This window comes from Coenobita brevimanus, chromosome 112 (assembly GCF_032717465.1).
Source record: "Coenobita brevimanus isolate Jiangsu-jjx chromosome 112, ASM3271746v2, whole genome shotgun sequence".
Classification (NCBI taxonomy): Eukaryota; Metazoa; Arthropoda; class Malacostraca; order Decapoda; family Coenobitidae; genus Coenobita; species Coenobita brevimanus.
Genome location: NC_137065.1, coordinates 19,209,554 through 19,224,633, shown reverse-complemented (window position 1 = coordinate 19,224,633; position 15,080 = coordinate 19,209,554).

Sequence of the window (15,080 nt, the reverse complement as noted above, 5' to 3'; positions counted from 1 at the left end):
CCTTAAACCGCGGGGTTGTTTTTGCTTGACTTGCGTGTCTCGCGGGCATATTTGCGTTCAGACGGACTCTCTAAAAATATTTGCCAAAAATCAGTTATTAGTCCTAGAATATTTAAATTATATATGCGTATGGCACATACCTTCAGCTTTCTCCTGGGATGTTTGATGAGCCTTCGTCGAGTACCGTAGGACTTGTGGAGACCTCTGACCTTTGTGTAACGAAGTCTCCACTTTACACTTCCCGACAACCCGTAATATGATTACCACAGCCTGATAATATCACTAGAAACACTATTCTATGATTTTCAAATAGTTTGGAATCCATACTCCCCCCCCAAAAAAAACTGTGAAAGCAATGAAAATTACGAGCGCATATGACCTTTCCACTTGTGCTGGTTCGCCGCTGGTTTTCTGTCATTTATTATTCATAAAAACACACACACTTTATATTTCTATTACTATATAACACTTATATATACCTACAGTCTTTATCCATAAGTTTCCTTCAGTAATAGTAGTTTATTGTCACTGTAGGCATTCAATTTCTCTTTCGGTAAAATACGTAGCATTCACTTTCTTGTCCTGTATACTAGTGTTGAGAGTGAATCTGTCACTTTCACTTCCACTTTCATAACTCATAGTATTAATACATGCTAGAGAGAAACTTTCACTTTCATTACTCCTAGTATATATACTCGTATTCTTATATTACTACTCATTTACATTTCTATTTACATTCTCTATTTTATTTACATTATTTTCATTTCTATTTTATTTACACTGTGTTATGCACTGCCACTTGCATTAAATTATAAAACTATTTTCCACTGTTCACTTATATTTACATTCATTGCTTTCGCTTGCTGTTTACACATTATTTACACATTATTTACATTTCCACTTGCACTGTTTTACTCACCAGAAAGATTGTAGTCACTGTCTATCATTTTCATTGACAAATTAGCCAGTTGACGTTCCATAGCAGTCACTTAGCCCTTTACCCCTTTCCACACGAGGTTTAGTAGGGAGTAGAGGTCACAGGGCCCTTCGCATGGAGCTAAAAAGCAGCGGAATTGGACAGGCGCGAATCCGACGTGGTTTCAGCATGAAAGACGACAGTAACTGAATACAGTGTGGTGGCTTAGTCGCCTAGGGGGAGTGCAATGCTGCCATTGTCAGCGTGGTGACAGCTGCTAATACTGTATATACGCTATGAAATGATTGGCAGGAAATCTAGACAATACATAATAAATTAGGTAGTTCCAGGTGAATGTAAATACCACTTAGGCTTCTCCCTTCCTTCCTTATATATATTTTTATTACGAGAATAGATTATACGGCATATTTCAAGGGGAAATAAACAGCAAAAATTAGCGAACAAGTGCACGTGAGGTGTCGTCAGGTGATAATTAGCCAATTCCATGTGTATGGCACTATCACTTACCTTATTTCTCTTTTGTATATATTATTTGGTATAAGAATAGTGCATAGGGCTTATTTCAATGGATGAAATCAGTGGAAAATTCCAGGGAAGATTTACTTAGCACGGCCGGGCAGGTGAGAGGAGAGGGTAATGGAGGGGAGGTAGGGGGGGGAGTCAAGAACCGGGAGAAATGGCTAAATTGTCAACAATGGATGGGAGTACAGATGAGATTAGGAGTGCTGACTAGTGTTGGACATTGGCAGTACAGATAGATGATACAAGCCACCACTTGAAAGCCCGAGGGATTTCAAAATAACACAGAATCACAAAAGTGACGCCCTGCGGTATGATCCCTTGCTCCCAAGCATCACGAAAGTGATGCCCCACGGTTAAGGGGTTAAGGTGCAGAATAATCCTCCATCACATAAAGGACAAGTGGCTGCCCGAATCTGGGGAACTAACTAATGGCCTTTCCATCATAAAATGTTTGCAAATATATTATCTTTGTTTCTGTGCCATTATTAAGACCACAATGACCAGTTCTGATCAGAAAGCCGAAAAAAAAAAAAGCAAATTCTCAGGTGTCACAATTTCCAATGGTTTTGGGCATTCGCGTTGCGCACGATAGCCATTTTTGGTGTGTATCTCTCTGACACCCCCTGGACTTATCATGACCTTGGTCGATATCTATTACCGTTCTAGTCAAAGAAACAAAAAAAATGCACAGACAGATACATAACATGCACAGCGTGACTTTACCATTTTCATAATCTTTTTTTTTTTTTTCCCCCACACTTACTTACCTCATTTCCTTCATTCCAACCTCCATATTTACCATACCCCCCCCTCCGTTTATCCATTCCTCAGCCTACTTACCTACCTTCTTGCAAATATCTACCTTAATTACTTAACCATCTACCTACCTCCCTGGATTGTCAAAAAATTATGATGGGGGCATAAATTACTGCATATTCAACTCCCTTTCCAGTGATACCATTTTAATAGTTATGCTCTTGTAGATGTACATAATGAGAATTCCTCTGTAGCACTAATCTTTTTTTCTCACTGTGGCCAAGGAGTTTAACAGGTCGTGTCGATCACTAAGATGTGGGACACCGTCAACTTAAGAGGTTTCATTTGACACATCTTTCGTCAAATTGATTCATAATTACCGGGTATGGCTTGTAGATGACAAGCGAACGGATGGAGAGAAAACTCTTATTCTGGCTCAGTTACTCCAAAGCCCAGGACTTCGTCTATGAGAACTAAATCTGCTCTTTCTACAGTAGTGCTGATTAAAGTCGTTGCATATTATTCTGTGAAGACAACAAGAATACAGCACAAAATGCATCATGTTGGTGACAGGCAGGGCAAAAGACAAAACAGATAAATAAACCGATTCAATTGCATAAACCTCTTCTGCTACGAGCGTGCGTTTAATAATATAAAAGAGGGAAGGAAAAAGACAGAGTATACAGGATTACTGGAGGATGTCAGAAGAAATAACGGCACAAACGGCGAAAAGGGAGAGAAGTAAATGAGAAAACTTAAGGCAGGAAAGAAAAAGGAATGGAAGGAAAGGAAGATTGTGGAAGAAAAAAGAAAAAAAATATTTGAAATAGAAAAGAAATTATACTATATAGAACGGAAAAAGAGATGTGTAAGGTTATTGGAGGTATGCTAAAGGGTAGAGCAATTTTGTGCCAGTGAGTGGCATGGAAGGAAATAATGAGAAGGAGGAGGAGGGGAAGGGAGGGCAAAACCACGGAAGGGATGGACGAAAAAGTAAAGCACCACCGTCAGAAATAAGAAAGCAAAATGGAAAGACAAAATATAGAGCAACGCAGAGAGAAGGGAGAAAGATAAAAGCTAATACGAAAAGAAAGAAAACAAAAACAAAATTAAAAGACGAGGGGAAAGGAATGGAAAGAAAGAATGAGGAAAACATAAGCAGTTTCGAAAGAAAGAACACTGACCACATAAGGCAATAAAAAGAAGAAATTTCGGGGAAAAAACGGGAAAGCAGCATTGATATGTGAAGGCATTAGGGTAATGGAGGGACATCGAAGGGAATAGAGGAAGAATTGGAGAAAAATAGAGGTTGAAAAAAAAAAAAAAATGAAGTCGAAGAAAGAGGAAGACATGAGAAGGAGGACTATGGAAGAAAAGAGTAAACAGCTTAAGGAAGAATTATGAAATAAGTTAGAAATATTAAGGAACTGAAAGACGAGGAGATGTAAAGTGAAGGGGAAGGAGATTAGAATCATTTGGAGCCTTTGAGGAGGAAAAAGAATGACGAAAACGGGGAGAAAGGAGACGAAATGGTGGGGGAAGGAAAGGAAAAGAAATAAAGAAAACGAACTGAGGAAGAAAAAATACCCCCAAAATATTCCCAAGAAGGAAGGAAATGAAAAATTACAAAAGAAATGAAGGGAATAAGTACATAAAGATTATGAAATGGCATCAGAAGGTATGGCCATTCTGTACCTATTCTCCGAGGGACATCACATTTGCTAAAGTCGTCAGTGAAATCGAGGCCAGAGTTCCGGTTGTAATGGGGAGCTTGTCTCACAGTCACCAATTTTTTTAGTCTGTGGCCACCGGATTCCGGATTCTTGCCCCCCCCCCTGCTCCCTCTCTCTCTCTCTCTCTCTCTCTCTCTCTCTCTCTCTCTCTCTCCCATTCCTTTACACAATCCACTCCATCTTCCCTTTACCCTCTTGTCCAACATTTATGTAACCTCCATTCTCACACTTTTTCGCCAGTGTCTTGCTTCCTAACCCAAAGACATCTCTTTCTCCTTTTAAGCTTCTCTTCTCCCAACCACCATCTCATCTCAGACTTCTGTGTAGGCTGTCCCTACGCGACCCATCCCTACACACCTCTTCCTTTTCTCATAAGCCTCCCCATCCCTACCTCATTCTCATCTACTATGTCACCACTCCCCACATAGCTCTTTTTTTTTCTACTGCTGCATTTTTTCATTCTCAAATGCACACTTTCACCATGCTGTTTATTTTCTATTCTAGAGTTAAGATTCTAAGTATCTCTAGAGATTTTGAAACATCCTTTCCTTACCTATTTATTCTGCACAATACATTTCGTTATTCTCTTTAATGATACTGATGCAAACTATATCTACACTGTCCACAAAAAGACATACAAAAGAAGGCTAATGTGTAAGGCGCAAAAGATATCGCTTAAGAAAGAAAAAATATCACATTACTTTAGACTTGCTTCATTCTCGCCACATTTAACTCTGTGGCCATCCACTTCTTACTCCCTCTCAGCACCACAAGCCCTCTCCTTTCTGTCGTACATCCCCTTTTGCTCTCCCCATCTCTCAGGCCTCTCCTCACCTTCTCAGGTCTTTCTCAACCAATTTCCCCTTTTAATCCTTTATCAACATACTTTTCCTCCTCTCCCTCTTCAGTTCCATCTCCCACTGCTTCCCCACACCCCCGGATGCCTCATTCCAAAATCGCACTTTTCTCCGACCTCCACGTAACTTCCCTCTTTACATACACCCACACACGCACAAACACCTACACATTTTTGTCTCTACTGGTATTATCTATTTTATTCAACTCTATAACTTCCTGCTTCCTCTTCACCTTATCTCAGCTCCACAACTTCTTATTCTCCCTTTTCTTGCCTTTCAGGTGCTGGAGAGGAAGGCCTGCATGCGATAGAACCGATGTAATTGCGTGACTCCACTATCCGGTTATACAAACATCATTCAGTTCCCTCCCTATCCCTTGAAAGGAGGATGGTAGAATACAGCAGGAGGACAACTTTAGCCTGTAGTCCACTGGGTTCGCATTTCAGATGAATTTGAGGAGAGAGCAACAACAACAAAAACAATAAAAACTACTACTACTACTACTACTACTACTACTACTACTACTGCTACTACTGCTACTACTACTGCTACTACTACTACTCCTGCTGCTGCTGCTGCTGCTACTTTTTTTATGCTAGGAAGAAGGAACCAAGGGCTATGAGCCCGCAATAACTGTTCCGTCCAAGAGAAAAACAAAATACAAAAGAGCCAAATTCAAGATCCGTTCATTTCGAGATGCCTGGACACTCTGCGTTTGAAAGACTGGAGATCGTAGGAAGCAGGAAATACAGACAGAGGGAGACAGTTCCAGAGTTGACCTGTTGCATAAATGAAGGACTGGGAGTAACGGTTAACCTTGCATTTGAGAGTTGGACAGAAAAGGGATGAGAGTTTGCTGCTAGACAGGTGTTATGCGCCCATCGTAGAGGTGGAGGAATGCAAGCAGACAGTTCAGAGGAGCAGTAACCACTGAAGTAGCGATAGAAAAGAGATAAAGATGCAACAGTGCAGTGAAGAGACAGAGGTTGAAGGGACCCAGTAAAAGGAGGAGAGTTAATGAGACGAAAAGCCTTTGACTCCACCCTATTGAGAAGAGCTGTATGTGGGGAACCTCCCCATACATGCAAGTTGTACTCAGCACAGGGGCGGCGGATAAAACCCGTGTATAGAGTCAACAATTGTGCAGGGGTAAAGAAGGAACGAGGTCGGCTTAGCACACCTAATCTCTAGGAAGCAGATTTTACAAGAGATGTAATATGATCTTTCCAAGATATGTCCCGAATGAATGAAACCTCAGCATGTTCAAGGATGATGCAGAATTAAGCTGACTATTATTAAACATCAGTGGGTACACCTGTGGAAGATTTTGTCAGGTCGATAGGTGTAAGAACTGAGTCTTCGATGCATTAAAAACAATCAGATTATTTTTACCCCACTCAGAAATACAAGCCAAGTCAGACATTACGTGTGCCATAGCCTCATCCCTTGTTTGTTGAAGTAACTGTTGAGATGGACGTTGCAGGAACCGAATGGAGAGGTGAAGAGTGGAGTCATCAGCATACGAGTGGATAGGGTTATATGTACAGCTTAAAAGGTCATTGATGAATAAAAGGAAGAGAGTTGGTGATAGGACAGAGCACTGAGGAACACCACTGTTGATAGATCTAGGAGAAGAACGATGGCCGTCTACAACAGCGGCTATAGGACGATCAAAAATGAAGCTAGAGATGAAGGCACAGTTAGAAGGATAGAAACCGTAAGAGGGCAGTTTAGAAATTAAAGATTTATGCCAGACTCGATCGAAAGCCTTTGAGATGTCAAGTGCAATGGCAAAGCTTTCGTCAAAGCCCCGAAAGGAGGATGACCAGGTGTCTGAAAGGTAGGTGAGAAGATCGCCAGTGGAGCGTCCCTGACGGAACCCATACTGACGATCAGAAAGAAGGTTGTAATAGGAAAGAAACTTTAAAATTTTTCTATTAAGAATTGACTCGAAAACTTTTGGGATACAGGATGTTAAAGCAATTGGACGATAGTTAGAGGGTTGGGACTGGCTGAATGAGAGCAAACTTCCAGCAAGAAGGAAAGGTACAAGTTGATAGACAAAGGCGAAAGAGTTTGCCTAGGCAGGGTGTAAGCACAGTTGCACAGTTCTGGAGAACAACAGGAGGGACTCCATCAGGCCCATATGCCTTGCTAGTACTGACGCCTGTGATTGTAGAAAATACATCAGTCACTATTACTACTCCCTCTCAGTCCGTCTCAACCTCTTATTGTCCTCTGTCCTTTCAATTTACTGCTGAAATACCATATTTGTCTGCGTTTCTTTCGACTCTACTTTCTTCTCTGCCCTTCTCTGGTTTCTACTCTTCTCTGCCTTGCACGCTAGTTGCTGCTTTAATCTTTACTTTATGCTGTAGTTGCTGTACTATTCTCTTCTTTCTAATTCTTTGTCTTTACGCATTTTACTGATCATCTCTTACTTTCTACCTTACTTTCTGCTTGTACTGTGCCATTTACTGTACTGTACTTTCCTACATATTCTACTTTCTGTTCTATATTACTTCTGCTTTACTTTCAACTATAATCTGAAACGACTGCCATGATTAATTGATTTTGGGTAGGGGAATCTGGGGGACACTTAACCTTGCCAAATACCCCGGTCGCATGGTTACCAACCAGCGCAGTAAATGGTTTCCTGGGTACAGGAAACCTTTTGGCTTGTCAATCAGTGTAGAGATCATATGGCATCTCTACACTGAGTGAGTGGATGATGGGCACTCCCATCCACCACAATGGTGGATGAATGGTGATTGATGGAATATCTCAAATCTGATGTAGGTTGATGATGCAGGACTGCTTGCAAGTACCGAACAAGAACTTGGTAGGCTAGTGCAGAGTTTTGCTGATGTCTGTGAGTGTTGTGCCTTGAAAGTAAATGTAGAAAAGAATAAAGTGATGGTTATTGAGAGAGAAGGTGACTCCCAATGAGATGTTACAGTGAATCGAGAAGAGACTGGAATTGGTGAGAGAGTTCAAATACCTGGGTACAGTGATAGAAAAGAGATGAAAATGTGCAAAAGAAGTTGAACGTAGAGTGACACAAGGAAGTGAAGTAGCTGGTGGAATGAAGGCCTTGATAAGAAACAGAGGCTTGAATGTTGCAGCTGCACGAGGCTTACATGAGTGTTAGTGCCAACTTTAACACATGGATGTGAGACTATGGTGTGGCATGAAAACGAAAAATCAAGAGTAAGAGCAGTGAAGTTGGGACTGCTGAGGAATGTATGTGGAGTACAGAGGGTGGATGGAATACGAAATGATGTGAATCGTGAAAAATGTGGAGTGAGGAAGTCGGTGGACATCAGAATCGAAGAGAGTGTACTGAGATGGCATGTTCATGTGGTAGGAATGGATAACAATAGAGTGGTGAAAAAGGTATATCTGAGCGAATTTGAAGGAGGGAGGAGGCGAGGTAGGCCAAGGAGAAGGTGGAAAGATATGGTGGATGAGTGTGTGAGGAAGAGAGGTTTGGAGGTCTGTGAGGCTAGGGAACTGATCGAGCTGGCTGGATGAATGTTGTGAGGAGAAGTGCATGATCAGGGATTGGCACCCCTTATTAACGTGGCAGCGTCCGGATTGACTCTATCGGATACGTTTATGTGAAGCTACAAAATGTGGTGAATGTTTTTGGCTTATCCGATAGAGCCATGATTCCGGGGGCTTCAATGATGAGTGAATGGAGTCGTGGCCCATTGGATTGCGAAAATTTGGGCTGTGTGGACATTGCTACTCCTCACCCTGCCCTAGGGTGGGAAAGGAGTTCCGGATGGATGATGATAATACTTTCGACTCAGTACTACATTCTACTCTATTTTGTACTACACTCTATTCTGTTTTCTCTCTACTGTACCTTATGATCTAATTTACGGTATTACCTGCCTCTCTCTATTGTTATTCTTATTTCACGGATGCCAAGTCAACAAGCCTATGGCCACAAACTCATACCAACTCCACCCCTCTCTCAAGTTACTTCTATCATTTTAACAGTCTTGAGCCTCCCTGTATTTTTTTTTTTTTTTACTTTCCCTCCAGGTTACCCTCCACTGTTTCTTGTTCCCTCCTCTCCTCTATCTGTCGGCCACTCCCTCCATAATCTTTCTTCTTTATCCTTCTATCAAACCCAATACCTCTTTCAACTTTCCTCAGACCTTCTCTAAGCAACTTTTGTTTTTCTACCCTTTAACCACCACTTGTTCCTTTCATCAGTCTCAGGCTCTCTCTTCTCATTCATCCCCCTACACCTCAGTGACGTATTTTGTTTTTTATTCTTCCCCCTTCCATGTGAGGACTTCAGTTAGGAAAAATGTTATGTATCTCACAATTTCTTACCCCTATTCATCATCATCAACATCATAGTCGACATCGTCATGCTGAGTCAACTTACTCCAGAACAAGAGCCTCTCCCTTTTTTTTTTTTTTTCACTCTGACTTATTGTTCCATCCACTCTTAGAGAATCTCCGAATCTCATTTGGCCTTCTTTTTTTTTTAATCTACCCCCCGGGGATAGGGGGATTTCAAGAATACTCCCCCAGTATCTCTGCTTGTCGTACGAGGTGACTAAAAGGGTTGGTGGTGGGTTAGTGCCCCACCCCGTAAAAAGAACTAATTAAACAAGCGAATAAAGTGCCTCGGACCCAGACGGACCATACGTTGACGACTATGGAACGGACAAAGGACATTCTTAGGGTGAGAACTTGGATTGTGAGAGGAGTGAATGATGAAGTGAAAGAGGGAGAGATTGTTCAGGTGCTTGAGGATGCAAGAGTGGATATATGTGGATTGACTGAAACTAAATGGAAAGGTGAAAGGTGAGAGAATGGGAATATGGTTTAGGTATATGTGCGGGAATTAATGCGAATGAGAGGGGAAGAGAGGGCGTATGTCTGATGATAAGCAAGAAGTGGAAGGAGAATATAAGAGAGTATGGAACAGTGGGTGGAAGGATTGTATGGGTGAGGATGAAAGTAGGTATACAAGTGTGGGCGATTATATGTGTGTATGCTCAGACAGACGACCGAGTGGCAAGAGTCAAAGATGAGTTTTGTGCGAGAGTAGAAGCATGTATGGACAGATTTGAGAGGAGCGAGAGAGTGTTTTTGATTGGAGACATGAATGGCAAAATTGGAAATGGACGAGTGGATGGAGTGATTGGTCAGTGGGGTGTGCCAGCTGAAGTAGATGGGAATGGTAGTGCTTTGGTGGACATCTGTGCTGGTAAGGGGTTGGCAATAGCCAACACCTACTTTCGCCATAAGATGATCCACCGGTATACATGGAGAGTAATGAGGAGGATGGATGGTGAGCTTGTTGAACGAAAGGCAATGATAGACTATGTGTGTGTGTGGATGAGCGAATGAGAAGACAAGTGTTGGATGCACGAGTGTGGGAGGGTGGGGGAATGGAATCTCTGAACATCACTTAGTGATGGCCAAGGTAAAGCTGCAAAGAAAATGGTTGAGGAGACGAAGGGGAAGACAGGAGGAAACAGCTCCTCTGACAAGAGTGGAGAAATTGCAAGAGAGAAAGAAAATGTGAGAGTATAAGGGCATAGTGGAAGAAAGATTGAGAAGGTATGAGCTAGAGCAGATGGAAGGGGTGGAAGATGTATGTAAGATATTCACAGAAGAGATAGGCGCTGCGTGTGAAGTGGTTTGTGGAGTGAGGAGGAGATGCAAGGGTGTGCAAGGGACAGCATGGTGGAGTGATGAGGTGAAACGAGCTGTGGAACAAAAGAAGAAGGCATATAGTGAATGGTTAGCGAGCAGAGGTAGGGGAGAAGATGAGGGAGAGAAGAGAGAGGTATATGTAATCAAGCAGGAGAAGGGAGGTGAAGGACTGGTGAAGGAGAGTAAGAAGAAAGTGGATGAAGAGTTTGGGAGGAATCTGAGTGTGAAATGGAGGGAGAGTAAGAAATTGTTTTGGAAGGAGGTAAAGAAAGTAAGGCAGTGTGAAAGGGGAAATAGTAGGGGAGTGAAAGATATGAATAATAGATTGTTGGTGGAGAAGAGAGAGAAATTGAGGAGATGGAAGGAGCACTTTGAGGATTTGTTGAATGTAGGAAGTGAGAGCAGTGCGAGTATAAGTGGCTGGGGAATGGCTGGGAGAAGAAAAGATGAGAGGAGTGAGGAAGAGATCAGTAGGGCGGAAGTAGTGGAAGCAATGAAGAAGATCAAGTTGGGAAAGGCCCCAAGAATTGACGGAGTGTGTGGTGAAATGCTGAGGCATGGGGGTGAGATTGTTGTGGAGTGGCTATGGAAGTTGTGTAGATTGGCTTGGGAAGAGGGAAGGGTTCCAGAGGACTGGAAATCAGGTATAATTGTTCCTTTATACAAAGGAAAAGGGGAGAGAGAAGTATGTGGTAACCATAGGGGTATTTGCATTCTTAGTGTGACTGGTAAAATATATGGTAGAATACTCATTGATAGGGTTAGGCATATGACAGAGGAGCTAGTTGGAGAAGAACAATGGGGATTTAGGAAGGGAAAAGGGTGTGTAAATCAGATATTTGTTCTAAGATATTTATTGGAGAAGTATCTAGAGAAAGGAAAGAAAGTGTATGCTGCCTTCATGGACTTGGAGAAAGCTTATGACAGAATAGATAGGCAAGGTATGTGGAAGGTATTAAGAATATATGGAGTGGAGGGGAAATTGTTGAGTGCTGTGAAGAGTATGTACGAAGGAGCTAAGGCTACGGAGCGAGTGGATGGTGAGCTGAGTGAGTTCTTTGATCTCAATGTAGTACTGAAACAGGGTTGTGTGATGTCTCCATGGCTGTTTAATATATACATGGATGGGGTTGTAAAGGAGGTGCAAGGTAGGGCAGTGGATGTGGGGGTGGCTCTAATGAATGAGGGTGAGATTTGGAAGATTCCGGTGTTGCTGTTTGCTGATGATACAGTATTGTTGAGTGAAGATTAATGGGAGTTGCAATGTTTGGTGAATGAATTTGGGACAGTGTGTAGGAGGAGGAAGCTGAAGGTTAATGTAAACAAAAGTAAAGTTATGGTGTTTGAGAGGAATGAAGTCACAGAATGTACAGTGAGGTTGGATGGTGAAGATATGGAGAATGTGAGTGCATTCAAGTACTTGGGTAGTGTGATGAGTAAGGATGGAACTTTGGGGGATGAAGTGCGTGAAAGGGTACAGCAGGGAAGGAAGGTTGTTGGTTCACTGAAAGCAGTGATGAGAAATAGGGAGGTGAGTATGGAAGTTAAGAAGTCACTGCATGATAGTATTGTGATCCCTACCCTGACATATGGAAGCGAGGCGTGGACCTTGCAAGAGGGGAACAAGTCAAGAGTGAGAGCAGTGGAAATGAGTTACTTGAGAGGAGCATGTGGAGTGACATGGAGGGACAGGTTGACGAATGAAGAAGTGAAGGAACGTTGTGGGGTGGATGTGGATGTGGTTGAGAAGATTAGGAGAAATACACTGAAGTGGTTTGGGCATGTGGAGAGAATGGAGAATGAACGACTGACTAAGAGGGTGTATGTCGGTGAAGTGGAGGGAGGGAGAGGTAGGGGTAGACCGAGGATGAGGTGGAGGGATGGAGTTGAGAGGTATATGAGGGAGGGGGGAGTGAGTTGGGGGGAGGGTAGTCAAATGATGGGTGACAGAGCGACTCAGAGGCGTTTTGTCTGCGGCCACCCTTTGCGGAATTAGGGCGTCGGGCTATAGATAGATAGATAGATAGATAGTCTTTCTCTCACTGTGTCTAATATCCACTCCGTTATCCCGCATGTCCATCTGACATTCATTCTACCAAGGACGCAGGGGCGTAATAACAATTTTCCTTGGAGGGAGGGCATAGGCTATTTAGGAGGCCCTCCCCTACTCCCACCTCCCCACATGGGTGGGATGGCGAGCGAGCATTTTGAAGTCATATGCAAAGCTATGGTCAAGGAATTAAAGCAGTAAACATTATATATATATATATATATATATATATATATATATATATATATATATATATATATATATATATATATATATACATATATATATAAACATATATATATACATATATATATATATATATATATATATATATATATATATATATATATATATATATATATATATACATATATATATACATATATATATATATATATATATATATATATATATATATATATATATATATATATATATATATATATATATATATATATATATATATATATATATATGTGTGTGTATGGTAGGTGGGGATGCCCATCATCCACTCACTCAGTGTAGAGATGCCATATGATCTCTGCACTGAGTGACAAGCCAAATGGTTTCCTGTACCCAGGAAACCATTTACTACGCTGGGTGGTAACCATATAACAGGGGTTTCTGGCAAGGTTAAGCGCGGCTCGGGATATAGCCGTGACCTTGACCTACTTTCACTAATTTCGAACTCGTAGGAGATTTTCTTCGCTGCTACAAACATATATATATATATATATATATATATATATATATATATATATATATATATATATATATATATATATAATAACTTCAGCGGTTGCAAAGTTATAGTGGTAACAGACACTCAAACCTTTACCTACTTTCACAAATATCAAGCACGTAGATTTTCATCCCTACTACACACCTGCAAATTTTTTTGATGATATCTTGAGTGGTTGCGAAGTTATTATGCTAACAGACATACAGACCTTGACCTACTTTCACGAATTTCAAACTCGTGATCGATATTTCCCCTACTACATACCTGTAAAAGTTTGTGTTGCGAAGTTCTAGTGCTAACAGACACACAGACACACACACAAGGAAACTGAAAACAATACCAGCTTCGATATCGCGGCTGGTAACCAATTCTTTCTTGGCCTATGGCCCAACCAACCACAAAATTTCATTGAAATTCATTGAGAACTTTTGGAGATATCGTGTGGATAAAAAAAAAAAAGAAAAAAGAAAAAAAAAAGAAATATCGGCGAAAACATAACCACGTCAAACTTCCTTGGCGGAGGTAATGACGACCAGAAGTTTCAGTGTTTGTGGTTTGCAGTGATAACTACAGAGAACAGGTCATGGGCTCAGTACCCAGAGACCACCACATACTAAGACAGTGGTTGCCCTGACCGACATCCAGCATCATACGTTTGGCACAAACGCTCCATAAAATAAGTGTCCCCTTCATCATGATTACCTGATAATACTGATCTGACTACCAACAGGCAATCCAATATAAGTTACGAATGACCTCAGGACGGTAGAGGTTTTCAGTACTATCATCGAACACCTCAATAATAAATCTACCAAGTAAAATCGTACCAATAATAAGCAAACAAAATCATTATACGTCATCGTACTTGAGGGCGTGAAGTCTTAACACATGTGCAAGGAACAAATGGGTCCAACCTCCATCAATCAGAGGCGGGGATTCTAGGTGCAGAAAACAACGAAAATTGAGCAGCAGCGAAAAACACCATATTACCGCAAAGAAACATATGCGTGGATATTGTGTGTTTGGAGGGGGGGAAGCCTATGTCTTGGTGTCGGAGGGGGAGAGGGGGAGAGTGGATGTGGAAGGGGGTTTGTTAGAGCTGGGTGCAGCACTCTGGAAGACAGTGGAATGATTCTTTCTGCATTTACAAATATGAACTCTTGATAACTCATTGTGAAACTCCCAACAATTTATCACCAATTCCTTCTTTTCACTGAAATGATTCCATGAAGCATTCATGTAAGATACTTAATATTTATATTTTGCTGTCATAGTTCATTTACTATCAATATTCATTGATTTGCCTAAAGAACGGGGGCACACGCCCCCACGCCTCTCCCTACCAAGAATCCGTGCCTGGTGTGTGTGTGTGTGTGTGTGTGTGTGTGTGTGTGTGTGTTATGTGTGTGTGTGTGTGTGTGTGTGTGTGTGTGTGTGTGTGTGTGTGTGTGTGTGTGTGTGTGTTCTTACCTAATTGTTCTTACCTAATTGTATCTTTACAGGAATGAGTCAAGCTCAAACCGTTCCGTGTCTTAAACCATATTTATCGTACATATCCTTAAAATCGTGAATTGTTTTGGCACAAACTATTTCATTCGGTAGTGCATTCCACTGATCAGTTACTCTATTTGGGAAACTAACTTTCCTTACGTCTTTATCACCTCTCTTCTTATGCAGTTTTTTGCAGTGTCCTCTTGCTGATGCTTCCTCATAGGTTAAGTATATAATCATTTATGTCTATTTTCTCCTTCCCTGATATGCATTTATATAGCATAATCATGTCACCTCTTTTCCT